Here is a 27,881-nt window from a genome sequence, read left to right on the forward strand (position 1 = left end):
TTCAGGTCCTGGGGGCTGCGGGTGCAGGGTCTCTCCCAGGCGTCGGGACTTTGGATTCAAAGAGTAGCGGTCAGGGGAAGCCTCGGGATTCCCTCTGCAGGCGGCGCTGTGGGGGCTCAGGGGGGACAGGTTTTGGTACTCACAGTATCAGAGTAGTCCTGGGGTCCCTCCTGAGGTGTTGGATCTCCACCAGCCGAGTCGGGGTCGCCGGGTGCAGTGTTGCAAGTCTCACGCTTCTTGCGGGGAGCTTGCAGGGTTCTTTCAAGGCTGCTGGAAACAAAGTTGCAGCCTTTCTTGGAGCAGGTCCGCTGTCCTCGGGAGTTTCTTGTCTTTTCGAAGCAGGGGCAGTCCTCAGAGGATGTCGAGGTCGCTGGTCCCTTTGGAAGGCGTCGCTGGAGCAGGATCTTTGGAAGGCAGGAGACAGGCCGGTGAGTTTCTGGAGCCAAGGCAGTTGTCGTCTTCTGGTCTTCCGCTGCAGGGGTTTTCAGCTAGGCAGTCCTTCTTCTTGTAGTTGCAGGAATCTAATTTTCTCGGGTTCAGGGTAGCCCTTAAATACTAAATTTAAGGGCGTGTTTAGGTCTGGGGGGTTAGTAGCCAATGGCTACTAGCCCGGAGGGTGGGTACACCCTCTTTGTGCCTCCTCCCAAGGGGAGGGGGTCACAATCCTAACCCTATTGGGGGAATCCTCCATCTGCAAGATGGAGGATTTCTAAAAGTTAGAGTCACTTCAGCTCAGGACACCTTAGGGGCTGTCCTGACTGGCCAGTGACTCCTCCTTGTTTTTCTCATTATTTTCTCCGGCCTTGCCGCCAAAAGTGGGGCCTGGCCGGAGGGGGCGGGCAACTCCACTAGCTGGAGTGTCCTGCTGGGTTGGCACAAAGGAGGTGAGCCTTTGAGGCTCACCGCCAGGTGTGACAATTCCTGCCTGGGGGAGGTGTTAGCATCTCCACCCGGTGCAGGCTTTGTTACTGGCCTCAGAGTGACAAAGGCACTCTCCCCATGGGGCCAGCAACATGTCTCGGTTTGTGGCAGGCTGCTAAAACTAGTCAGCCTACACAGATAGTCGGTTAAGTTTCAGGGGGCACCTCTCAGGTGCCCTCTGGGGTGTATTTTATAATAAAATGTACACTGGCATCAGTGTGCATTTATTGTGCTGAGAAGTTTGATACCAAACTTCCCAGTTTTCAGTGTAGCCATTATGGTGCTGTGGAGTTCGTGTTTGACAGACTCCCAGACCATATACTCTTATGGCTACCCTGCACTTACAATGTCTAAGGTTTTGTTTAGACACTGTAGGGGTACCATGCTCATGCACTGGTACCCTCACCTATGGTATAGTGCACCCTGCCTTAGGGCTGTAAGGCCTGCTAGAGGGGTGGCTTACCTATACTGCATAGGCAGTGAGAGGCTGGCATGGCACCCTGAGGGGAGTGCCATGTCGACTTACTCGTTTTGTCCTCACTAGCACACACAAGCTGGCAAGCAGTGTGTCTGTGCTGAGTGAGAGGTCTCCAGGGTGGCATAAGACATGCTGCAGCCCTCAGAGACCTTCCTTGGCATCAGGGCCCTTGGTACTAGAAGTACCAGTTACAAGGGACTTATCTGGATGCCAGGGTCTGCCAATTGTGGATACAAAAGTACAGGTTAGGGAAAGAACACTGGTGCTGGGGCCTGGTTAGCAGGCCTCAGCACACTTTCAATTGTAAACATAGCATCAGCAAAGGCAAAAAGTCAGGGGGCAACCATGCCAAGGAGGCATTTCCTTACACAACCCCCCCCCAAACGAAAGAGGATGAGACTAACCTTTCCCAAGAGAGTCTTCATTTTCTAAGTGGAAGAACCTGGAAAGGCCATCTGCATTGGCATGGGCAGTCCCAGGTCTGTGTTCCACTATAAAGTCCATTCCCTGTAGGGAGATGGACCACCTCAACAGTTTAGGATTTTCACCTTTCATTTGCATCAGCCATTTGAGAGGTCTGTGGTCAGTTTGAACTAGGAAGTGAGTCCCAAAGAGGTATGGTCTCAGCTTCTTCAGGGACCAAACCACAGCAAAGGCCTCCCTCTCAATGGCACTCCAACGCTGCTCCCTGGGGAGTAACCTCCTGCTAATGAAAGCAACAGGCTGGTCAAGGCCATCATCATTTGTTTGGGACAAAACTGCCCCTATCCCATGTTCAGAGGCATCAGTCTGCACCATGAACTGCTTAGAATAATCTGGAGCTTTTAGAACTGGTGCTGAGCACATTGCTTGTTTCAGGGTGTCAAAGGCCTGTTGGCATTCCACAGTTCAGTTCACTTTCTTGGGCATTTTCTTGGAGGTGAGTTCAGTGAGGGCTGTCACAATGGATCCATATCCCTTCACAAACCTCCTGTAATACCCAGTCAAGCCAAGGAATGCCCTGACTTGAGTCTGGGTTTTTGGAGCTACCCAGTCCAGAATAGTCTGGATCTTGGGTTGGAGTGGCTGAACTTGGCCTCCACCTACAAGGTGGCCCAAGTAAACCACAGTTCCCTGCCCTATCTGGCATTTGGATGCCTTGATAGAGAGGCCTGCAGATTGCAGAGCCTTCAAAACCTTCTTCAGGTGGACCAGGTGATCCTGCCAGGTGGAGCTAAAGACAGCAATATCATCAAGATAAGCTGTGCTAAAGGACTCCAAGCCAGCAAGGACTTGATTCACCAACCTTTGGAAGGTGGCAGGGGCATTCTTTAAACCAAAGGGCATAACAGTAAACTGATAATGCCCATCAGGTGTGGAGAATGCTGTCTTTTCTTTTGCTCCAGGTGCCATTTTTATTTGCCAGTACCCTGCTGTCAAGTCAAAGGTACTTAGAAATTTGGCAGCACCTAATTTATCAATGAGCTCATCAGCTCTTGGAATTGGATGGGCATCTGTCTTGGTGACAGAATTGAGCCCTCTGTAGTCCACACAAAACCTCATCTCTTTCTTTCCATCTTTGGTGTGAGGTTTGGGGACTAAGACCACTGGGCTAGCCCAGGGGCTGTCAGAGCGCTCAATTACTCCCAATTCCAGCATCTTGTGGACTTCCACCTTGATGCTTTCTTTAACATGGTCAGATTGTCTAAAGATTTTGTTCTTGACAGGCATGCTGTCTCCTGTGTCCACATCATGGGCACACAGGTGTGTCTGACCAGGGGTTAAGGAGAAGAGTTCAGGAAACTGTTGTAGGACTCTCCTACAATCAGCTTGCTGTTGGCCAGAGAGGGTGTCTGAGTAGATCACTCCATCTACTGTGCCATCTTTTGGGTCTGATGACAGAAGATCAGGGAGAGGTTCACTCTCTGCCTCCTGATCCTCATCTGTTACCATCAACAGATTCACATCAGCCCTGTCATGGAAGAGCTTAAGGCGGTTCACATGGATCACCCTCTTGGGGCTCCTGCTTGTGCCCAGGTCCACCAGGTAGGTGACCTGACTCTTCCTTTCTAGTACTGGGTAAGGGCCACTCCATTTGTCCTGGAGTGCCCTGGGAGCCACAGGCTCCAGAACCCAGACTTTCTGCCCTGGTTGGAACTCAACCAGTGCAGCCTTTTGGTCATACCAAAACTTCTGGAGCTGTTGGCTGGCCTCAAGGTTTTTGGTTGCCTTTTCCATGTACTCTGCCATTCTAGAGCGAAGGCCCAGTACATAGTCCACTATGTCCTGTTTAGGCTCATGGAGAGGTCTCTCCCAGCCTTCTTTAACAAGGGCAAGTGGTCCCCTTACAGGATGACCAAACAGAAGTTCAAAGGGTGAGAATCCTACTCCCTTCTGTGGCACCTCTCTGTAAGCGAAAAGCAGACATGGCAAGAGGACATCCCATCTCCTTTTGAGTTTTTCTGGGAGCCCCATGATCATGCCTTTTAATGTCTTGTTGAATCTCTCAACCAAGCCATTAGTTTGTGGATGGTATGGTGTAGTGAATTTATAAGTCACTCCACACTCATTCCACATGTGCTTTAGGTATGCTGACATGAAGTTGGTACCTCTGTCAGACACCACCTCCTTAGGGAAACCCACTCTGGTAAAGATACCAATGAGGGCCTTGGCTACTGCAGGGGCAGTAGTCGACCTAAGGGGAATAGCTTCAGGATACCTGGTAGCATGATCCACTACTACCAGGATATACATATTTCCTGAGGCTGTGGGAGGTTCTAGTGGACCAACTATGTCCACACCCACTCTTTCAAAGGGAACCCCCACCACTGGAAGTGGAATGAGGGGGGCCTTTGGATGCCCACCTGTCTTACCACTGGCTTGACAGGTGGGGCAGGAGAGGCAAAACTCCTTAACCATGTTGGACATATTGGGCCAGTAGAAGTGGTTGACTAACCTCTCCCACGTCTTGGTTTGTCCCAAATGTCCAGCAAGGGGAATGTCATGGGCCAATGTTAGGATGAACTTCCTGAACAGCTGAGGCACTACCACTCTCCTAGTGGCACCAGGTTTGGGGTCTCTGGCCTCAGTGTACAGGAGTCCATCTTCCCAATAGACCCTATGTGTTCCATTTTTCTTGCCTTTGGACTCTTCAGCAGCTTGCTGCCTAAGGCCTTCAAGAGAGGGACAGGTTTCTTGTCCCTTACACAGCTCCTCCCTTGAGGGTCCCCCTGGGCCTAAGAGCTCAACCTGATAAGGTTCAAGCTCCAAAGGCTCAGTTCCCTCAGAGGGCAGAACTTCTTCCTGAGAAGAGAGGTTCCCTTTCTTTTGCTGTGTTGTAGTTGGTTTCCCAACTGACTTTCCTGTTCTCTTGGTAGGCTGGGCCATTCTTCCAGACTCCAGCTCTACTTGTTCACCCTGTGCCTTGCACTGTGCTCTTGTTTTCACACACACCAGTTCAGGGATACCCAGCATTGCTGCATGGGTTTTTAGTTCTACCTCAGCCCATGCTGAGGACTCCAGGTCATTTCCAAGCAGACAGTCCACTGGGATATTTGAGGAGACCACCACCTGTTTCAGGCCATTGACCCCTCCCCATTCTAAAGTAACCATTGCCATGGGATGTACTTTTCTCTGATTGTCAGCGTTGGTGACTGTGTAAGTTTTTCCAGTCAGGTATTGGCCAGGGGAAAACAGTTTCTCTGTCACCATGGTGACACTGGCACCTGTATCCCTCAGGCCCTCTATTCTAGTCCCATTAATTAAGAGTTGCTGTCTGTATTTTTGCATGTTAGGCGGCCAGACAGCTAGTGTGGCTAAATCCACCCCACCCTCAGAAACTAGAGTAGCTTCAGTGTGGACCCTGATTTGCTCGGGGCACACTGTTGATCCCACTTGGAGACTAGCCATACCAGTGTTACCTGGATGGGAGTTTGGAGTGGAACCTTTCTTGGGACAGGCCTTGTCTCCAGTTTGGTGTCCATGCTGTTTACAGCTATGACACCAGGCCTTTTTGGGATCAAAGTTTTTACCCTTGTACCCATTGTTTTGTGAAGAGGCTCTGGGCCCACCCTCCTGTGCAGGTTTTTGGGGGCCTGTAGAAGACTCTTTACTATTTTTAGTTTTGGTTGTCTCATCACCCTTCCCCTGGGGAGTCTTTGTGACCCCTTTCTTTTGGTCACCCCCTGTTGAAGTCTTGGACACCCTTGTCTTGACCCAATGGTCCGCCTTCTTTCCCAATTCTTGGGGAGAAATTGGTCCTAGGTCTACCAGATGCTGATGCAGTTTATCATTGAAACAATTACTTAATAGGTGTTCCTTCACAAATAAATTGTACAGCCCATCATAATTACTTACACCACTGCCTTGAATCCAACCATCTAGTGTTTTCACTGAGTAGTCAACAAAGTCAACCCAGGTCTGGCTCGAGGATTTTTGAGCCCCCCTGAACCTAATCCTGTACTCCTCAGTGGAGAATCCAAAGCCCTCAATCAGGGTACCCTTCATGAGGTCATAAGATTCTGCATCTTTTCCAGAGAGTGTGAGGAGTCTATCCCTACACTTTCCAGTGAACATTTCCCAAAGGAGAGCACCCCAGTGAGACCTGTTCACTTTTCTGGTTACACAAGCCCTCTCAAAAGCTGTGAACCATTTGGTGATGTCATCACCATCTTCATATTTTGTCACAATCCCTTTGGGGATTTTTAACATGTCAGGAGAATCTCTGACCCTATTTATATTGCTGCCACCATTGATGGGTCCTAGGCCCATCTCTTGTCTTTCCCTTTCTATGGCTAGGAGCTGTCTCTCTAAAGCCAATCTTTTGGCCATCCTGGCTAACAGGAGGTCATCTTCACTGAGAGCATCCTCAGTGATTTCAGAAATGTGGGACCCTCCTGTGAGGGACTCACTATTTCTGACTAACACAGTTGGAGACAGGACTTGAGGGGTCCTGTTCTCCCTATTTAGGACTGGAGGAGGGACATTGGCCTCCAAGTCACTAATTTCTTCCTCTGTGAGGTCATCATCAGAGGGGTTGGCTTTTTCAAACTCTGCCAACAGCTCCTGGAGCTGAATTTTGGTAGGTCTGGAGCCAATGGTTATTTTTTTGATATTACAGAGAGACCTTAGCTCCCTCATCTTAAGATGGAGGTAAGGTGTGGTGTCGAGTTCCACCACCTGCATCTCTGTATCAGACATTATTCTGCTAAGAGTTGGAATACTTTTTTAAGAATCTAAAACTGTTTCTAGAATCTAATTCAAACTTTTAACAAACTTTTAAACTCTAAAAAGACAATGCTAAACAGGGACTTAACACACAAGGCCCTAGCAGGACTTTTAAGAATTTAGAAAAATTTCAAATTGCAAAAATGAATTTCTAATGACAATTTTGGAATTTGTCGTGTGATCAGGTATTGGCTGAGTAGTCCAGCAAATGCAAAGTCTTGTACCCCACCGCTGATCCACCAATGTAGGAAGTTGGCTCTGTATGTGCTATTTCAAAGTAAGGAATAGCATGCACAGAGTCCAAGGGTTCCCCTTAGAGGTAAAATAGTGGTAAAAAGAGATAATACTAATGCTCTATTTTGTGGTAGTGTGGTCGAGCAGTAGGCTTATCCAAGGAGTAGTGTTAAGCATTTGTTGTACATACACATAGGCAATAAATGAGGTACACACACTCAGAGACAAATCCAGCCAATAGGTTTTTATATAAAAATATCTTTTCTTAGTTTATTTTAAGAACCACAGGTTCAAATTCTACATGTAATATCTCATTCGAAAGGTATTGCAGGTAAGTACTTTAGGAACTTCAAATCATCAAAATTGCATGTATACTTTTCAAGTTATTCACAAATAGCTGTTTTAAAAGTGGACACAGTGCAATTTTCACAGTTCCTAGGGGAGGTAAGTATTTGTTAGGTTAACCAGGTAAGTAAGACACTTACAGGGATTAGTTCTTGGTCCAAGGTAGCCCACCGTTGGGGGTTCAGAGCAACCCCAAAGTCACCACACCAGCAGCTCAGGGCCGGTCAGGTGCAGAGTTCAAAGTGGTGCCCAAAACACATAGGCTAGAATGGAGAGAAGGGGGTGCCCCGGTTCCGGTCTGCTTGCAGGTAAGTACCCGCGTCTTCGGAGGGCAGACCAGGGGGGTTTTGTAGGGCACCGGGGGGGACACAAGCCCACACAGAAATTTCACCCTCAGCGGCGCGGGGGCGGCCGGGTGCAGTGTAGAAACAAGCGTCGGGTTCGCAATGTTAGTCTATGAGAGATCTCGGGATCTCTTCAGCGCTGCAGGCAGGCAAGGGGGGGGGTTCCTCGGGGAAACCTCCACTTGGGCAAGTGAGAGGGACTCCTGGGGGTCACTTCTCCAGTGAAAGTCCGGTCCTTCAGGTCCTGGGGGCTGCGGGTGCAGGGTCTCTCCCAGGCGTCGGGACTTTGGATTCAAAGAGTCGCGGTCAGGGGAAGCCTCGGGATTCCCTCTGCAGGCGGCGCTGTGGGGGCTCAGGGGGGACAGGTTTTGGTACTCACAGTATCAGAGTAGTCCTGGGGTCCCTCCTGAGGTGTTGGATCTCCACCAGCCGAGTCGGGGTCGCCGGGTGCAGTGTTGCAAGTCTCACGCTTCTTGCGGGGAGCTTGCAGGGTTCTTTCAAGGCTGCTGGAAACAAAGTTGCAGCCTTTCTTGGAGCAGGTCCGCTGTCCTCGGGAGTTTCTTGTCTTTTCGAAGCAGGGGCAGTCCTCAGAGGATGTCGAGGTCGCTGGTCCCTTTGGAAGGCGTCGCTGGAGCAGGATCTTTGGAAGGCAGGAGACAGGCCGGTGAGTTTCTGGAGCCAAGGCAGTTGTCGTCTTCTGGTCTTCCGCTGCAGGGGTTTTCAGCTAGGCAGTCCTTCTTCTTGTAGTTGCAGGAATCTAATTTTCTCGGGTTCAGGGTAGCCCTTAAATACTAAATTTAAGGGCGTGTTTAGGTCTGGGGGGTTAGTAGCCAATGGCTACTAGCCCGGAGGGTGGGTACACCCTCTTTGTGCCTCCTCCCAAGGGGAGGGGGTCACAATCCTAACCCTATTGGGGGAATCCTCCATCTGCAAGATGGAGGATTTCTAAAAGTTAGAGTCACTTCAGCTCAGGACACCTTAGGGGCTGTCCTGACTGGCCAGTGACTCCTCCTTGTTTTTCTCATTATTTTCTCCGGCCTTGCCGCCAAAAGTGGGGCCTGGCCAGAGGGGGCGGGCAACTCCACTAGCTGGAGTGTCCTGCTGGGTTGGCACAAAGGAGGTGAGCCTTTGAGGCTCACCGCCAGGTGTGACAATTCCTGCCTGGGGGAGGTGTTAGCATCTCCACCCGGTGCAGGCTTTGTTACTGGCCTCAGAGTGACAAAGGCACTCTCCCCATGGGGCCAGCAACATGTCTCGGTTTGTGGCAGGCTGCTAAAACTAGTCAGCCTACACAGATAGTCGGTTAAGTTTCAGGGGGCACCTCTCAGGTGCCCTCTGGGGTGTATTTTATAATAAAATGTACACTGGCATCAGTGTGCATTTATTGTGCTGAGAAGTTTGATACCAAACTTCCCAGTTTTCAGTGTAGCCATTATGGTGCTGTGGAGTTCGTGTTTGACAGACTCCCAGACCATATACTCTTATGGCTACCCTGCACTTACAATGTCTAAGGTTTTGTTTAGACACTGTAGGGGTACCATGCTCATGCACTGGTACCCTCACCTATGGTATAGTGCACCCTGCCTTAGGGCTGTAAGGCCTGCTAGAGGGGTGGCTTACCTATACTGCATAGGCAGTGAGAGGCTGGCATGGCACCCTGAGGGGAGTGCCATGTCGACTTACTCGTTTTGTCCTCACTAGCACACACAAGCTGGCAAGCAGTGTGTCTGTGCTGAGTGAGAGGTCTCCAGGGTGGCATAAGACATGCTGCAGCCCTCAGAGACCTTCCTTGGCATCAGGGCCCTTGGTACTAGAATTACCAGTTACAAGGGACTTATCTGGATGCCAGGGTCTGCCAATTGTGGATACAAAAGTACAGGTTAGGGAAAGAACACTGGTGCTGGGGCCTGGTTAGCAGGCCTCAGCACACTTTCAATTGTAAACATAGCATCAGCAAAGGCAAAAAGTCAGGGGGCAACCATGCCAAGGAGGCATTTCCTTATACAACCCCCCCCCAAACGAAAGAGGATGAGACTAACCTTTCCCAAGAGAGTCTTCATTTTCTAAGTGGAAGAACCTGGAAAGGCCATCTGCATTGGCATGGGCAGTCCCAGGTCTGTGTTCCACTATAAAGTCCATTCCCTGTAGGGAGATGGACCACCTCAACAGTTTAGGATTTTCACCTTTCATTTGCATCAGCCATTTGAGAGGTCTGTGGTCAGTTTGAACTAGGAAGTGAGTCCCAAAGAGGTATGGTCTCAGCTTCTTCAGGGACCAAACCACAGCAAAGGCCTCCCTCTCAATGGCACTCCAACGCTGCTCCCTGGGGAGTAACCTCCTGCTAATGAAAGCAACAGGCTGGTCAAGGCCATCATCATTTGTTTGGGACAAAACTGCCCCTATCCCATGTTCAGAGGCATCAGTCTGCACAATGAACTGCTTAGAATAATCTGGAGCTTTTAGAACTGGTGCTGAGCACATTGCTTGTTTCAGGGTGTCAAAGGCCTGTTGGCATTCCACAGTCCAGTTCACTTTCTTGGGCATTTTCTTGGAGGTGAGTTCAGTGAGGGCTGTCACAATGGATCCATATCCCTTCACAAACCTCCTGTAATACCCAGTCAAGCCAAGGAATGCCCTGACTTGAGTCTGGGTTTTTGGAGCTACCCAGTCCAGAATAGTCTGGATCTTGGGTTGGAGTGGCTGAACTTGGCCTCCACCTACAAGGTGGCCCAAGTAAACCACAGTTCCCTGCCCTATCTGGCATTTGGATGCCTTGATAGAGAGGCCTGCAGATTGCAGAGCCTTCAAAACCTTCTTCAGGTGGACCAGGTGATCCTGCCAGGTGGAGCTAAAGACAGCAATATCATCAAGATAAGCTGTGCTAAAGGACTCCAAGCCAGCAAGGACTTGATTCACCAACCTTTGGAAGGTGGCAGGGGCATTCTTTAAACCAAAGGGCATAACAGTAAACTGATAATGCCCATCAGGTGTGGAGAATGCTGTCTTTTCTTTTGCTCCAGGTGCCATTTTTATTTGCCAGTACCCTGCTGTCAAGTCAAAGGTACTTAGAAATTTGGCAGCACCTAATTTATCAATGAGCTCATCAGCTCTTGGAATTGGATGGGCATCTGTCTTGGTGACAGAATTGAGCCCTCTGTAGTCCACACAAAACCTCATCTCTTTCTTTCCATCTTTGGTGTGAGGTTTGGGGACTAAGACCACTGGGCTAGCCCAGGGGCTGTCAGAGCGCTCAATTACTCCCAATTCCAGCATCTTGTGGACTTCCACCTTGATGCTTTCTTTAACATGGTCAGATTGTCTAAAGATTTTGTTCTTGACAGGCATGCTGTCTCCTGTGTCCACATCATGGGCACACAGGTGTGTCTGACCAGGGGTTAAGGAGAAGAGTTCAGGAAACTGTTGTAGGACTCTCCTACAATCAGCTTGCTGTTGGCCAGAGAGGGTGTCTGAGTAGATCACTCCATCTACTGTGCCATCTTTTGGGTCTGATGACAGAAGATCAGGGAGAGGTTCACTCTCTGCCTCCTGATCCTCATCTGTTACCATCAACAGATTCACATCAGCCCTGTCATGGAAGAGCTTAAGGCGGTTCACATGGATCACCCTCTTGGGGCTCCTGCTTGTGCCCAGGTCCACCAGGTAGGTGACCTGACTCTTCCTTTCTAGTACTGGGTAAGGGCCACTCCATTTGTCCTGGAGTGCCCTGGGAGCCACAGGCTCCAGAACCCAGACTTTCTGCCCTGGTTGGAACTCAACCAGTGCAGCCTTTTGGTCATACCAAAACTTCTGGAGCTGTTGGCTGGCCTCAAGGTTTTTGGTTGCCTTTTCCATGTACTCTGCCATTCTAGAGCGAAGGCCCAGTACATAGTCCACTATGTCCTGTTTAGGCTCATGGAGAGGTCTCTCCCAGCCTTCTTTAACAAGGGCAAGTGGTCCCCTTACAGGATGACCAAACAGAAGTTCAAAGGGTGAGAATCCTACTCCCTTCTGTGGCACCTCTCTGTAAGCGAAAAGCAGACATGGCAAGAGGACATCCCATCTCCTTTTGAGTTTTTCTGGGAGCCCCATGATCATGCCTTTTAATGTCTTGTTGAATCTCTCAACCAAGCCATTAGTTTGTGGATGGTATGGTGTAGTGAATTTATAAGTCACTCCACACTCATTCCACATGTGCTTTAGGTATGCTGACATGAAGTTGGTACCTCTGTCAGACACCACCTCCTTAGGGAAACCCACTCTGGTAAAGATACCAATGAGGGCCTTGGCTACTGCAGGGGCAGTAGTCGACCTAAGGGGAATAGCTTCAGGATACCTGGTAGCATGATCCACTACTACCAGGATATACATATTTCCTGAGGCTGTGGGAGGTTCTAGTGGACCAACTATGTCCACACCCACTCTTTCAAAGGGAACCCCCACCACTGGAAGTGGAATGAGGGGGGCCTTTGGATGCCCACCTGTCTTACCACTGGCTTGACAGGTGGGGCAGGAGAGGCAAAACTCCTTAACCATGTTGGACATATTGGGCCAGTAGAAGTGGTTGACTAACCTCTCCCACGTCTTGGTTTGTCCCAAATGTCCAGCAAGGGGAATGTCATGGGCCAATGTTAGGATGAACTTCCTGAACAGCTGAGGCACTACCACTCTCCTAGTGGCACCAGGTTTGGGGTCTCTGGCCTCAGTGTACAGGAGTCCATCTTCCCAATAGACCCTATGTGTTCCATTTTTCTTGCCTTTGGACTCTTCAGCAGCTTGCTGCCTAAGGCCTTCAAGAGAGGGACAGGTTTCTTGTCCCTTACACAGCTCCTCCCTTGAGGGTCCCCCTGGGCCTAAGAGCTCAACCTGATAAGGTTCAAGCTCCAAAGGCTCAGTTCCCTCAGAGGGCAGAACTTCTTCCTGAGAAGAGAGGTTCCCTTTCTTTTGCTGTGTTGTAGTTGGTTTCCCAACTGACTTTCCTGTTCTCTTGGTAGGCTGGGCCATTCTTCCAGACTCCAGCTCTACTTGTTCACCCTGTGCCTTGCACTGTGCTCTTGTTTTCACACACACCAGTTCAGGGATACCCAGCATTGCTGCATGGGTTTTTAGTTCTACCTCAGCCCATGCTGAGGACTCCAGGTCATTTCCAAGCAGACAGTCCACTGGGATATTTGAGGAGACCACCACCTGTTTCAGGCCATTGACCCCTCCCCATTCTAAAGTAACCATTGCCATGGGATGTACTTTTCTCTGATTGTCAGCGTTGGTGACTGTGTAAGTTTTTCCAGTCAGGTATTGGCCAGGGGAAACCAGTTTCTCTGTCACCATGGTGACACTGGCACCTGTATCCCTCAGGCCCTCTATTCTAGTCCCATTAATTAAGAGTTGCTGTCTGTATTTTTGCATGTTAGGCGGCCAGACAGCTAGTGTGGCTAAATCCACCCCACCCTCAGAAACTAGAGTAGCTTCAGTGTGGACCCTGATTTGCTCGGGGCACACTGTTGATCCCACTTGGAGACTAGCCATACCAGTGTTACCTGGATGGGAGTTTGGAGTGGAACCTTTCTTGGGACAGGCCTTGTCTCCAGTTTGGTGTCCATGCTGTTTACAGCTATGACACCAGGCCTTTTTGGGATCAAAGTTTTTACCCTTGTACCCATTGTTTTGTGAAGAGGCTCTGGGCCCACCCTCCTGTGCAGGTTTTTGGGGGCCTGTAGAAGACTCTTTACTATTTTTAGTTTTGGTTGTCTCATCACCCTTCCCCTGGGGAGTCTTTGTGACCCCTTTCTTTTGGTCACCCCCTGTTGAAGTCTTGGACACCCTTGTCTTGACCCAATGGTCCGCCTTCTTTCCCAATTCTTGGGGAGAAATTGGTCCTAGGTCTACCAGATGCTGATGCAGTTTATCATTGAAACAATTACTTAATAGGTGTTCCTTCACAAATAAATTGTACAGCCCATCATAATTACTTACACCACTGCCTTGAATCCAACCATCTAGTGTTTTCACTGAGTAGTCAACAAAGTCAACCCAGGTCTGGCTCGAGGATTTTTGAGCCCCCCTGAACCTAATCCTGTACTCCTCAGTGGAGAATCCAAAGCCCTCAATCAGGGTACCCTTCATGAGGTCATAAGATTCTGCATCTTTTCCAGAGAGTGTGAGGAGTCTATCCCTACACTTTCCAGTGAACATTTCCCAAAGGAGAGCACCCCAGTGAGACCTGTTCACTTTTCTGGTTACACAAGCCCTCTCAAAAGCTGTGAACCATTTGGTGATGTCATCACCATCTTCATATTTTGTCACAATCCCTTTGGGGATTTTTAACATGTCAGGAGAATCTCTGACCCTATTTATATTGCTGCCACCATTGATGGGTCCTAGGCCCATCTCTTGTCTTTCCCTTTCTATGGCTAGGAGCTGTCTCTCTAAAGCCAATCTTTTGGCCATCCTGGCTAACAGGAGGTCATCTTCACTGAGAGCATCCTCAGTGATTTCAGAAATGTGGGACCCTCCTGTGAGGGACTCACTATTTCTGACTAACACAGTTGGAGACAGGACTTGAGGGGTCCTGTTCTCCCTATTTAGGACTGGAGGAGGGACATTGGCCTCCAAGTCACTAATTTCTTCCTCTGTGAGGTCATCATCAGAGGGGTTGGCTTTTTCAAACTCTGCCAACAGCTCCTGGAGCTGAATTTTGGTAGGTCTGGAGCCAATGGTTATTTTTTTGATATTACAGAGAGACCTTAGCTCCCTCATCTTAAGATGGAGGTAAGGTGTGGTGTCGAGTTCCACCACCTGCATCTCTGTATCAGACTTTATTCTGCTAAGAGTTGGAATACTTTTTTAAGAATCTAAAACTGTTTCTAGAATCTAATTCAAACTTTTAACAAACTTTTAAACTCTAAAAAGACAATGCTAAACAGGGACTTAACACACAAGGCCCTAGCAGGACTTTTAAGAATTTAGAAAAATTTCAAATTGCAAAAATGAATTTCTAATGACAATTTTGGAATTTGTCGTGTGATCAGGTATTGGCTGAGTAGTCCAGCAAATGCAAAGTCTTGTACCCCACCGCTGATCCACCAATGTAGGAAGTTGGCTCTGTATGTGCTATTTCAAAGTAAGGAATAGCATGCACAGAGTCTAAGGGTTCCCCTTAGAGGTAAAATAGTGGTAAAAAGAGATAATACTAATGCTCTATTTTGTGGTAGTGTGGTCGAGCAGTAGGCTTATCCAAGGAGTAGTGTTAAGCATTTGTTGTACATACACATAGGCAATAAATGAGGTACACACACTCAGAGACAAATCCAGCCAATAGGTTTTTATATAGAAAAATATATTTTCTTAGTTTATTTTAAGAACCACAGGTTCAAATTCTACATGTAATATCTCATTCGAAAGGTATTGCAGGTAAGTACTTTAGGAACTTCAAATCATCAAAATTGCATGTATACTTTTCAAGTTATTCACAAATAGCTGTTTTAAAAGTGGACACAGTGCAATTTTCACAGTTCCTAGGGGAGGTAAGTATTTGTTAGGTTAACCAGGTAAGTAAGACACTTACAGGGCTTAGTTCTTGGTCCAAGGTAGCCCACCGTTGGGGGTTCAGAGCAACCCCAAAGTCACCACACCAGCAGCTCAGGGCCGGTCAGGTGCAGAGTTCAAAGTGGTGCCCAAAACACATAGGCTAGAATGGAGAGAAGGGGGTGCCCCGGTTCCGGTCTGCTTGCAGGTAAGTACCCGCGTCTTCGGAGGGCAGACCAGGGGGGTTTTGTAGGGCACCGGGGGGGACACAAGCCCACACAGAAATTTCACCCTCAGCGGCGCGGGGGCGGCCGGGTGCAGTGTAGAAACAAGCGTCGGGTTGGCAATGTTAGTCTATGAGAGATCTCGGGATCTCTTCAGCGCTGCAGGCAGGCAAGGGGGGGGGTTCCTCGGGGAAACCTCCACTTGGGCAAGGGAGAGGGACTCCTGGGGGTCACTTCTCCAGTGAAAGTCCGGTCCTTCAGGTCCTGGGGGCTGCGGGTGCAGGGTCTCTCCCAGGCGTCGGGACTTTGGATTCAAAGAGTCGCGGTCAGGGGAAGCCTCGGGATTCCCTCTGCAGGCGGCGCTGTGGGGGCTCAGGGGGGACAGGTTTTGGTACTCACAGTATCAGAGTAGTCCTGGGGTCCCTCCTGAGGTGTTGGATCTCCACCAGCCGAGTCGGGGTCGCCGGGTGCAGTGTTGCAAGTCTCACGCTTCTTGCGGGGAGCTTGCAGGGTTCTTTCAAGGCTGCTGGAAACAAAGTTGCAGCCTTTCTTGGAGCAGGTCCGCTGTCCTCGGGAGTTTCTTGTCTTTTCGAAGCAGGGGCAGTCCTCAGAGGATGTCGAGGTCGCTGGTCCCTTTGGAAGGCGTCGCTGGAGCAGGATCTTTGGAAGGCAGGAGACAGGCCGGTGAGTTTCTGGAGCCAAGGCAGTTGTCGTCTTCTGGTCTTCCGCTGCAGGGGTTTTCAGCTAGGCAGTCCTTCTTCTTGTAGTTGCAGGAATCTAATTTTCTCGGGTTCAGGGTAGCCCTTAAATACTAAATTTAAGGGCGTGTTTAGGTCTGGGGGGTTAGTAGCCAATGGCTACTAGCCTGGAGGGTGGGTACACCCTCTTTGTGCCTCCTCCCAAGGGGAGGGGGTCACAATCCTAACCCTATTGGGGGAATCCTCCATCTGCAAGATGGAGGATTTCTAAAAGTTAGAGTCACTTCAGCTCAGGACACCTTAGGGGCTGTCCTGACTGGCCAGTGACTCCTCCTTGTTTTTCTCATTATTTTCTCCGGCCTTGCCGCCAAAAGTGGGGCCTGGCCGGAGGGGGCGGGCAACTCCACTAGCTGGAGTGTCCTGCTGGGTTGGCACAAAGGAGGTGAGCCTTTGCGGCTCACCGCCAGGTGTGACAATTCCTGCCTGGGGGAGGTGTTAGCATCTCCACCCGGTGCAGGCTTTGTTACTGGCCTCAGAGTGACAAAGGCACTCTCCCCATGGGGCCAGCAACATGTCTCGGTTTGTGGCAGGCTGCTAAAACTAGTCAGCCTACACAGATAGTCGGTTAAGTTTCAGGGGGCACCTCTCAGGTGCCCTCTGGGGTGTATTTTATAATAAAATGTACACTGGCATCAGTGTGCATTTATTGTGCTGAGAAGTTTGATACCAAACTTCCCAGTTTTCAGTGTAGCCATTATGGTGCTGTGGAGTTCGTGTTTGACAGACTCCCAGACCATATACTCTTATGGCTACCCTGCACTTACAATGTCTAAGGTTTTGTTTAGACACTGTAGGGGTACCATGCTCATGCACTGGTACCCTCACCTATGGTATAGTGCACCCTGCCTTAGGGCTGTAAGGCCTGCTAGAGGGGTGGCTTACCTATACTGCATAGGCAGTGAGAGGCTGGCATGGCACCCTGAGGGGAGTGCCATGTCGACTTACTCGTTTTGTCCTCACTAGCACACACAAGCTGGCAAGCAGTGTGTCTGTGCTGAGTGAGAGGTCTCCAGGGTGGCATAAGACATGCTGCAGCCCTCAGAGACCTTCCTTGGCATCAGGGCCCTTGGTACTAGAAGTACCAGTTACAAGGGACTTATCTGGATGCCAGGGTCTGCCAATTGTGGATACAAAAGTACAGGTTAGGGAAAGAACACTGGTGCTGGGGCCTGGTTAGCAGGCCTCAGCACACTTTCAATTGTAAACATAGCATCAGCAAAGGCAAAAAGTCAGGGGGCAACCATGCCAAGGAGGCATTTCCTTACACCCTCACTCTAGTCAGGGTAAAGGAGAATCACCCTCAGTTAACCCCCACTTACCCCCTTGGTAGCTTGGCACGAGCAGGCAGACTTAACTTCAGAAGCAATGTGTAAAGTATTTGTACCAACACACACAGTAATTCAGTGAAAACACTACAAAATGAGACAACACAGGTTTAGAAAAATAGAGAATATTTATCTAAACAAAAACAAGAACCTATACAAGTCAAGTTATTAATTTTCAAAGAATACAAGTCTTAAATCCTTTAGAAAACAGTGAGAATGTTGTTAGCATTCAAAAGTACCTGGGTCGCATCAAAATAACACCGCACTGGTGAGTGTACGTTGGAAAAGGCCAGCGATGCATCGATTTCTTACTTGCAAGTGAGACCGTGTGTCGTTCCTCCTCCGGTTGGGTCGGTGTGCATTGTTTCTCCTCTCCCGCAAGTCAGCAATGCATCGATCCGGACAGGCACCTCGGGTCCGGGCAGGCTTTGCATTGTTTTTCTGCACCCAGCGATGTTGCATTGTAAATCCAGTCGCACGGTATGACAAAACCGCTCTGCCTGGGGTTTGTGTCGTTATCAGCCTCCGTTAGCGGCTGTTGCACGTTGTTTCTCCAGCTGCGTTGCATCGATCTTCCAGCTGCGATGCAGGTGGAGCGTTGATTTTAGCCGCAAAGCTGGCAGCGCATTGTTTAACTGCCATGTCATGGAAGGTGCGTTGAAAATGTCCACGCTCTGCAGTCTGCGTGTAGATTTTTAGTCTTTGTCTGCCAGCTTCACCTTTCAAGAGCCCAGGAACTGGATAGGGCACCACTTGGCAGGGCAGGAGTCTCAGCAGAGAGTCCAGGTGCTGGCAGGGAAAATCTTTGATGACCCTGAGACTTCAACAACAGGAGGCAAGCTCAGTTCAAGCCCTTGGAGATTCTTCACAAGCAGGAATGAACAACAAAGTCCAGTCCTTGTCCCCTTTCTTAGGCAGAAGCACCAACTGCAGGATAGCTCCACAAACCAAACTCACAGGCAGGACACCACTTCTCCTCAGCTCTTCAGCTCTCCTCCTTGGCAGGGGTTCCTCTTGATTCCAGAAGTGATCCAATTTTCAGGGGTTGTGGGTGCTCTTCTTATACCCCTTTCTGCCTTTGAAGTAGGCCTCTTGTTTGTGAGATCCTGCCTTGGACCTTGCCCAGGTCAGGCCCAGCCCCAGACACACACCAGGAGGTTGGATACTGCATTTTGTGAGGGCAGGCACAACCCTTTCAGGTGTGAGTGATCACTCATCCCCTCCCACTCATGCAGTGGAAGGTCTGAGCCATGTTTACAGAGCTACTAATGTGGTTGACACAACCAGTGCAGTAGCATTTGATTTACAGGCCCTGGGCACCGCTAGTGCACTGTACTAGGGACTTACTAGTAAATCAAATATGCCAATCATGTAAAGCCAATTACACATACATTTTACATAGGAGCACTTGCATTTTAGCACTGGATAGCAGTAGTAAAGTGCCCAGAGTAACAAAAACAGCAAAAACAAAGTCCAGAACACGTCAACAACCTGGGAAACAGAGACAAAACGTTCAGGGAGACCACGCCAAAGGTGCCAAGTCTAACACCCCGCATAGCATCATTTGTATAATATACACACATATCACTGCTTAGGAGCGAGAGCACACACCCAGGGACAGCGGAACACCTCTCCAGGGTAAGAGGAAATGGGAGACTTATGGTTTTCAAACTTTGCAAGTAGTTGCAAAAAGCTGCGTGCATGTAGTGCCACACTTAGCAAGTACTCAATGCCAAGGATAATTGAATTCTCCAGGCAGGTGGGGGACACATTCATGATTTGTAACCAGCTAACAACAATTACCTACTTGCACAATGGTGCAAGGGTGTGTTCATCAGTAGCAGGAACCAGTGTGTGTCCCAGCACAGCTCGGAATGTGTAACCGATAGTGACAAAACCATCCAAATTAGACATGCTGTATCTCTTTTGCACACAGTACTACAGTAGGAGACTGTATGTGTTGTGCTGTGCTCAAATCACACTAAGAGGACCACTTAGAGTGCATTAAAAATGTGAAATAGTCCTGAAGAGACTCAAATGTGAGGTACACTAATTGTTGACTGTAGGCCTCTAACAAAACAAATATACCTTTAAAGACTGCAGGACAATAGCTACATCATGTACTCAACTCAACCTTTTCAATGTTATAAACTTTTAATGATGAAATGATTAAGATGTTGTTAAAGTATAAGAATATTTACTACTAAGCAATCTAATTTAATAAACTACAACTACCTATCTTATAGTAACTAACCTAAACACTATCTAAACTTATCCTAAACTACCTGTCTTACACTAACTAACTTTAACACTAATTTTCACTAATTTACACTAATGTAACTTATCCTAGCCTATCTTAAGCACTAAAGACAAATAACATGCTAAACATCAACCCTCCACCCCCATTAACACACATAGATTGGCACAATACAAGGAGCAACTACCCCTAAACATGTAAACCTAAACAAATCTTGGTTTTTGACTATATATATATATATATATATATATATATATATATATACTTTTTTTAAACAAATACTAAACATCAACCCCCATGCACTAAAAATCTTAACATCTTAACAACAGACAAAAAGAGAAACAATTAACTATAAATACATTTAAAAGCTAAAACCTAACTACACTAAACCTATCCTAATCACTAATTGGCTCTATGCCTAACTATTTAAAAAAAACAAGAAACATAAACAAACAACAATTTTGTCCATGCCAGAGTTCACACAAGTTGGGACACGTGCCCCAGGGCCACCTCCATTGTCTCACACAATGCCGCAGGCTTGCCTGCTCCCTCTTCATTTCATCCAGCCTCAGATTTTTTTTTTTTTAACTCCATTCAAATACAGTATTTGAAAAATGACTTGCAGCATCTTCTGTGACTCCTGGCCCGTGTGGTTGTGTGCTGGGTTGCTGCACGTGTGGCCACTGGTACCTGGGGTTGTGGGGTGTTGTGCTCCAAGGGACATTCCAGGGTCCCACTGACTTAGCACACTCATATAATGTGGCCATTTTGTGGTAGGCTTTTGAAACATACCTAATCTGCTGGTAACAGTCCCACTGCATCTCAGAGGTCCTGGCCTCTTCAGTTGTCATGTTATCTAAGGTGGTCAGAAAAAACATTTTAGCACAAGCTGTACATGGGTGAAATATAGTGACAATGTAACAAATTCATATGTGCCTGACCAGACCAATTCCAGAAAGAAATAGGGGTGGATATATGGACAATATACTGTCACTACACAGACATCCACTACTTGAGCAAGAAAAACTGAGTCAGGTGCCATCTGTGTAGGTGCAAAATATGTAAATGTAGTCACAATGAGATTACAGTTATATCATACTGAAGAATGATTCACACTCATGATGATGCTCAGATTTTACATTGGACACATGGTCCAGAATTTGGAACATTGGGTTTTGGTATTGGATTAAGCAAGTAGGCTGATCTGTGCTCATCAACATAAGTGAAAGTGTTAATAATAGACCAATCGATGCACACACCAACAAGAAACCTCTATACACAAACAATACATTTGTATACACAAACAAAGTCACATTATCCCTGTTGGATGCCCTGTCATGATCTCTCTGTCAACGCCAGCACGTAGATACACAGTCAGGCTGGCTCTGCAGCCTAGGCCTGAAGTATAATGGCTGACATGTCGAGGGTGTGGTAACATTTAGCTGTCAGCCAAAGACACAAGCTTAGAACAGATCCCAGAAATAAGCAGAAACACTACAATGGTCCCTAGAGATTGGCCCCAATAAAGACAAATGGCCAGAGGGACCATGGATTCCAAAAACGCCAGAAATTTAGATGCTACATGTAGTTAGGTACATTTAGCCAATCAGGACACTCCACACACAGTGCATGCAACAACCACGCGCCCCTCAGACCGGACATCTGGACATGTACGTGCTGGCCAACACAAGTTAAGGCGCACCTGCATTCCCTATCTGGAAATTGTATCTGTGACTTCCTGTCAATAGTTTGCATATTTCATGAGTAAAAGAATATGTATGTGTTTATTGCTCTAAGAGAAATGTATAAAAAGCAGGTCTTTTGGATGTTCTATGAGCGACAGTCCTGAGACCATGGTGCTGTTACTGCTTTCCCCGCCGTAACATTTAATTATGCATACCATTTCCTGTTTTGCCAGATGCCTCTTGTCTCTTATTTTGTAAAGGTAAACCCGCATTCAAGCAATATTTTGGAAAACCAGTCATGAGCTGATTGGTTCTCTGAACTTAACTGTGAGCAAAGGAAGGAGACCCCGCCCGGATGGATTCACATTTGCGCAAATAATGAAAGGTGAGCAGACGCCACAATTGATTGGAAGTTCTGCTGAACCTGGAGGGCAGAGGTACATCCTGAAGCCACCATCATAAGGGTAAAAGACTACATCATAGTCTTAGTCCTAGCATTTGGCATGTGGCAAACTAGAAAAATCATAATCCACAGAAGTCTCCTTCTTCATTATCAGCGTCGGGAAGGTTGATCTCTTGGACCGTGGGGGTAACACAGATGGTATGCTTGACCCCTGGCAGGGCATAACACAGATGGTACGCTTGACCCTTGGGTGTAATACATGGTTTTTGGGTTGCTGGCCGATTGGACCGCTGGGCGTGACACAGATGATACGCATAAGGCTCTGGGTGTGAAATAGGTGCCAGCTCTCTGTTTTAAGAGGTGCCTTCGCTTCGACCGCTGGACATGATGCAGTCTGTACACAATGGCTCTGGTTCTGATATAAGGCCCACATCTTGATCTTAATAGGCTATCCTGATATTCTCAGTACCACCGGTTTCTTAACACTGGTGGTATTTAAAAGAAGTGAGAGGTATGCTTTACTTGGACTGCTTGGCATGACACAGATGGTATGCAGGAAACCTGGAAGTGACATGGGAGAAATTCGGACATAAGGGTACTTCAGCAATAGGGATCCCGGAGATCAGGAAAGAACGGTCTATCGTCATTGAAGTAACTCCTTCCTTTCTCCAGATAAATTGGTGCAATTTTTTCCCTCTGAGCTTCACTCAGTACAGAGCTTCCCTTGATCACAGGATAACGTGCACTAGGATTGGGCAGGGCTAAGGTATTACAGAAGGGCCTTTGCCCTGATTCTTGGGGCCTAATCAGCATCCCCCACCCAGTTGAAATGGTGTCATTTTGATATTATGATGCTGGTAGACCAATGTGACTATGTTTGTCTTAAATGCTGAATGTTGTGTTGTTGTCAATGTTTAATGAATACTTGAAGAAATTGTTAATTTGCATGATTTGTTGTTTGATGCCAAAGTAAGGCTCGCTATTTTCTCGCCAAACTGCAGGCTGTTGCGAACTAATAATTGCACGTTTTTCATAGGACTGTGTCCCTTCATGCACTTGCCTGTTAACTGTCTTTAATGCATCTGTGAATAATGTTGAGCTCATTAGATCTAGGAATTCCTATGTGTATATTCCTTCCTCCACCAGATTAGGTTTGGAAAACGCCTTTTGTATATAATTTGTATTACCAGAGAGATCCTGTGGTTCCCATGTATATACTTCCCTTAGAAATGTAAGATAGAAAACCCTACAAAAACAGAGGAAGCTAGAACTTATGTAACTTAAAGAATCTCCTAAAGAAAGCAAAATCTAGCAGAGTAACCGTCCCCTGAAAAGATGACCCAAATAAAACCATGGGATAACCTCATGAACGAATGCAGAGTAAGTTCCCCACTCAGGCTAAAAAGCCTAGTAAACTCTGCCACAAGTTACACGCACATACCAAGAATCACATGTTCCACTGGCCTTAAGAGGAAACCTTCAACATTTTTATTATTGCACACACAAGGGCATAAGTACAAACAGGTCAAAGGAAGGACAGAAAAGGAAACACTACTAGAGCTCTAGGCCATTTTCAAGGAAGTCCAGGCTAATAACTTTGACCTATCACCAATAAGCAAGGCATCTGCATCGCCACCACTATATGTAGGTATGAAGGTGCTTTCCCTATTGTCTCCTATCCCCATGTTGGTATACCCTAACCCAGCAGTCGAGGGAGCTCAAGGGGCCTCTACCAAAGAGCCAGCTGTCAGCTGTAGGCCTGGTGGTTCATCAAGCCCACACGCCCCTACACTCTCTTCACCACCCCAGTCCAGCTCCAGAGCACCCCAAAGCTCAACCCTTCATCTTTAGTAGGCAGCAGACTAAGCCTCGGTGGCACAGTAAGCATGCACCCCGCTATTTCTGGGGTACAAACACGAGTAACGGGAAGATTTATAGCCATCTTGGATAGGGAAATAGCTAGTGAGAGTGAGGGAAAAGGCCCAGCCCTCTGAGATCTGGCAGTGAGGAGGGAACCACAGGGTGTGATCAGGTAGTTGAATAAACCACAGAGAGCGAGCGTGAGAGCGAGTCCCAACTTAGAAGGACAACACATAGCTCTGAGAGAAGGAGGCAATCTAGAGTGGAGTCAGAGGAAAGGTGTGAATGAAGGAGAGAGAGAGAGGGAGTACCCTGGAAACCCAGCCCAAGAGCAGGATAGCGCACCCTCCACAAGAGGAGAGTTAATGTTAGACTAATCGATGCACACAACAAGAAGACACCTTTATCTATGAACAACACATTTTTACACACAAAGTCACATCATCTCTATTGGATTCCCCGTCATGAACTGTCAACCCCAGCATGTAGGTACGTGGTCAGGCAAGCTCTGCAGCCCAGACCTGAAGGTTAATGACTGACAGGTCACAGGAGGGGTAACACTAAGCCAGCAGCCAAGCATACATACATTTAGATCAGATCCTACAGATAGGCAGCAACAGAACAATGGTCCCCGGAGATTGGCCTCAATAAATCACAAATGGCCAAAGGGACCATGCATTCCCAAAACACCATAAGGTTAGATGCCATATGTAGTTGTGTGCACCTAACCAATCAGGACACTGCACATACAGCACATGCAGCGACCATATGCCCCTTTGGCCGGGCATCTGGACAAGTACTCGCTGGCCCACGTAGTGTCCACTCCAGGTCAAAGCGTACCTACATTCCCTATCTGGAAATTGTATCTGTGATTCCTTGTCAATGGTTTGCATACTTCTCCAGGAAAAGAATGTTTTTATGTTTATTGCTCTCAGAGAAATGTATAAAACGTGGGTAATTTCAATTTTCTACGAGAGACAGACCTCAGACCCGGTGCTGTCACTGCTCTCCCAGCCATAATGTTTAATTATACGAACTGTTTCCTGTTTTGTCAGATGCCCCTTGTCTCTGTTTTTTAAGGTAAATCCTAATTCGAGGACAGAAGTGTTTATGGTTTTACAGTCCAGGTAGTGTGGCTCTGCGCAGCATACCCCATCTGGACTAACACAAGGCAGCACACATTGCTGGCTTCACTTACTCAGCATGAGATAGCCAATACATGAATAGTGGGTTGTCATTTATCTCCTGCAAAACATGACTTGGGCACATGACAATTATTTAGTCTCAGGCAAATGTTTCAAAATGTGACATGTAGCATCCTATTCACACTTCTAGACAAAAACATGGTGAGTCATACTTAAACATGTTTCAGTATATATATAATCGCAGGGTTGCAGTTAGCTCCACACATTCTAAATTAGACAATGCATCTCAGTAGTGTGTGTATTCATGCCTGAGTACTCATCTGGCCAAAAGCTTTGTTGCATGTAATGCAGGGACCCTTGCACCATGTCTCTGAGAGAAGCTGGATTACAAAAACCATACCTCATGGTAGGCTACGAAATTGGATATCTAGATGTCCATATGATAGAGTACAAACACATGAACAGACACATTTGGCCATACCATTTGTTGTATGGCATGGGTCAGATCAATTAATTATGAAGAATTTTGTCTATCTCGAAACATATGCCAAACATGTGCCGCAACTATCATATTCAAAAGTGGTTAGATTATGATGGCTGCCCTGCAGACACTGTTATATATGTTTTTACAATTTGGGTTTTGGTTTGTCATACTGCTACAGGGACAACTATATTGTTTACAAACAAATTAGGTGTAACACAGCAGATGTGTTTGGCCACCCTTATGATCAGACACACTGAAACGGTGTAGCTGGAGAGGTAAAAGTATGCAGCATGCCTGATCAAAGTATGCTGCATGTTGATGGAACATATGTGACAAAATCACACATGGTGTATGATTCTGATTCCATGATACCTACCTGTTCATGCTTGCTGATAGTGTCTGTGTTTATACATTGTCCATCATATGGACATGTGTCATACACAATTTTGGATATATGCATTTGAACCGTGCCTAAACATGCTTAGCACACACATTTCACCGTGCTGTTAGATACATTGAAACATGATTTTTTTGGTTAGTGACATATGTTGTATGAGCTAATGTGTTTGTGTTGAACACATGCAGGTTATACACCAGATGATGATTACTGTACTCACACATGACTACAGACATGCGAACATTCACACAAATGTAATGATGCTTATATCTTTATATTTTGAACATTACATTGTAAATAGTGCATTCACATGTGCTTACATTCACATATGCTTACATTTATATCTTATGAATTTTGCTATCCCTGAATTTCAGATTTACACAACAGCTTAGACACACATATCTAAATAAGACAAGATTTTTGGATGCAGCTAGTCTACTTGCAGGCCTCAATTGGCTGGATGATGAGGTTCAAATGTATCCATCATCCAGTTCTGGAAGCATGCCTCAGCCATGTGATGTTCTTAGTAATGCTGGCGAGACTCCATTGTACTAAGACACATGGGTAAAAACATTGACCCTCGGAAGAACTAAGTGTTTGATGGAAAAGGACAGGCATACGCCGTAAGTGACATCATAAATGCCATATAAGATTCTACTGGCACTGGTGCACAGAGTGCTGACTAGTGGTAAATCCTTGTACCTTCCAACATTGTGCAAGGATGCACACAAAGTTCCCTTACTTACCTTAATTTCTTATTTTGATATACATCTTGCACATTGCAATTTGAACAAACAATATAACAAAATGCTTGATCTGGATGTTGTTTGGATCCACCCCAAATGTCTTCTGATGATGCCAGCGTACACGCTCCTATTGTTCTTTCTTATCCTTGGCTGGGTAGACCTGTGAGATTTAATGTAGGGGACTGTGCAATTCAGGAAATCACATCTTCCTTTTGTGGTTTGTAGTAGGCTTGGGTGGACCTAGGTAGCTGTGGTGATGCTAAAATTATGTCATATATGCGTTACTACACCCAGTGTTGCATTGTACTTGGTAGAACTGTGGACTGGGTTTGCACCACTTGGCAGGTCTGTGTGAAAGAGCACAGTATCCAGGTGGTAAATCTGGGTGGATATAATTCATTAATGCCCGTGTCACTTCATGACAGTTACACTGGCACATGGGACATGGAGTTAGTCTGGGTTCAAGGAGTACATGTGCATTCCTCTTCAGGAATAAGGAGCTATCTGACCACGCTTCCGTTGTCACAGCCGTTACCATGATACACACCTGAATGCCTCCCACAGTCATGTGTTCCTGTGAAGATTGCTTCAGGGTCCTATGTGCGCTATTGTACTCCCTATTCTGCCCAACATCTTTCTCATTCAATCTGTCAGGAATCCTGCCATAAGATGTGTCACGGATGCAACGCACACTTAGGGAACCACAGAGTAAGACTGGCTCACCCATACTACAGTGTATGTGCCACCCCGATTGCTGCTTTACTAGATTTTTCAAAAACATAAGGTCTGCCATGTAATCTAGTGGTAAAGATATGTCTGCACTTAGGGCTACATTTCTGAACTGGTATGTGTGGCGATTTCACAATGCATCATGGTAAATGTGCTATTCAATCTATTTGTGTATCATTTGAGCCAAAGAAGGCCATCTTCTGTACCCCGACAAGTGTCATTAATCACAAGCGACACATTGTATTGTAAATTACTGCATTGCCTTACTCTGCACCTGAAAGAGGCTCCTTGAACATTGCATGGGGTTTCCCATTCACATCTGATGTTTATATATGCATTCCCAAACACACCAAACCAGGTAAATCTTGAAATGTCCAAGTAAATACTACCTTCCCAGAAGTGGCATTACAAGGAGTAAGACCTTAAGGGGCATATTTATACTCTGTTTGCGCCGAATGTGCGTCAAATATTTTGCCGCACATTCAGCGCAAACCGTGCCCCATATTTATACTTTGGCGCCCGACCCCGCGGACGTCAAAATTCCATCATGTGCGTCATTTTTTGGAAGCGAGAAACTGCCTTGCGTTAATGATATGCAAGGTAGGCGTTCCCTTCCAAAAAATGGCTTTAAGGCCTGTGTGCCTTATTTATCCTCCAGCGTCATTTTGACGCACAGGAGGGGTGGGCCTTAAAAAACGGCGCACAGCCTGATGTGTGCCGTTTTTTAACGCCTGACCCAGGCGTTAAGGGATCTGTGGGCTCGGAAGGAGTCTAGAGGTGCCCTCCCCTGCCCCCAGGGACACCCCCTGCCACCCTCGCC

Source organism: Pleurodeles waltl, chromosome 9 (genome assembly GCF_031143425.1).
Source record: "Pleurodeles waltl isolate 20211129_DDA chromosome 9, aPleWal1.hap1.20221129, whole genome shotgun sequence".
Classification (NCBI taxonomy): Eukaryota; Metazoa; Chordata; class Amphibia; order Caudata; family Salamandridae; genus Pleurodeles; species Pleurodeles waltl.